The sequence below is a fragment of the Penaeus monodon genome, chromosome 29, assembly GCF_015228065.2.
Source record: "Penaeus monodon isolate SGIC_2016 chromosome 29, NSTDA_Pmon_1, whole genome shotgun sequence".
Classification (NCBI taxonomy): domain Eukaryota; kingdom Metazoa; phylum Arthropoda; class Malacostraca; order Decapoda; family Penaeidae; genus Penaeus; species Penaeus monodon.
The window spans coordinates 22,219,893-22,220,198 of NC_051414.1; the positions used below are offsets into that span (position 1 = coordinate 22,219,893).

A 306-nucleotide genomic window follows, 5' to 3' on the forward strand; every position below is an offset into this window, starting at 1 on the left:
CAAAGGCCAAACAAATAGAACTAATGAAACCTTCTCTCTCACATTTTGTAAGCGATGGCCTGAACCAGCACTTTCATTTTTACACCGTTCTATCGATACTCCTCCGGGAACACTGCAAAATAAGCTGTATCATATAACCTTCATTTTTATTTTTACAATTGCTCTTGCTGTTATTGTTATCATCATTATCATCAACTGTATTATTCATAATCAAACCCATTCCCATGAGAATTTGAACACCAGAATTCAGACAGTGACAATTATTCACAATTATTAAGACTAGCAACAGTAGTACTTTTCTTAGCA

At 34.3% G+C, this 306-nt stretch overlaps 1 protein-coding gene across 5 annotated transcripts in view; it reads right to left on the minus strand.

Moving 5' to 3' along the window:
• LOC119592021 (carbohydrate sulfotransferase 1-like) overlaps positions 1–306 on the minus strand; it is a 107,787-nt gene that overhangs the window by 15,307 nt on the left and 92,174 nt on the right. The window contains exon 1 of one of the 5 annotated variants that reach the window (XM_037940809.1): positions 43–297. The exons of the other annotated variants lie outside the window; for them this stretch is intronic. The gene's annotated coding sequence lies outside the window, so the exon portion shown is untranslated. Of the gene's footprint in view, positions 1–42; positions 298–306 lie in introns of those variants that run through there. 5 annotated transcript variants of the gene reach the window in all.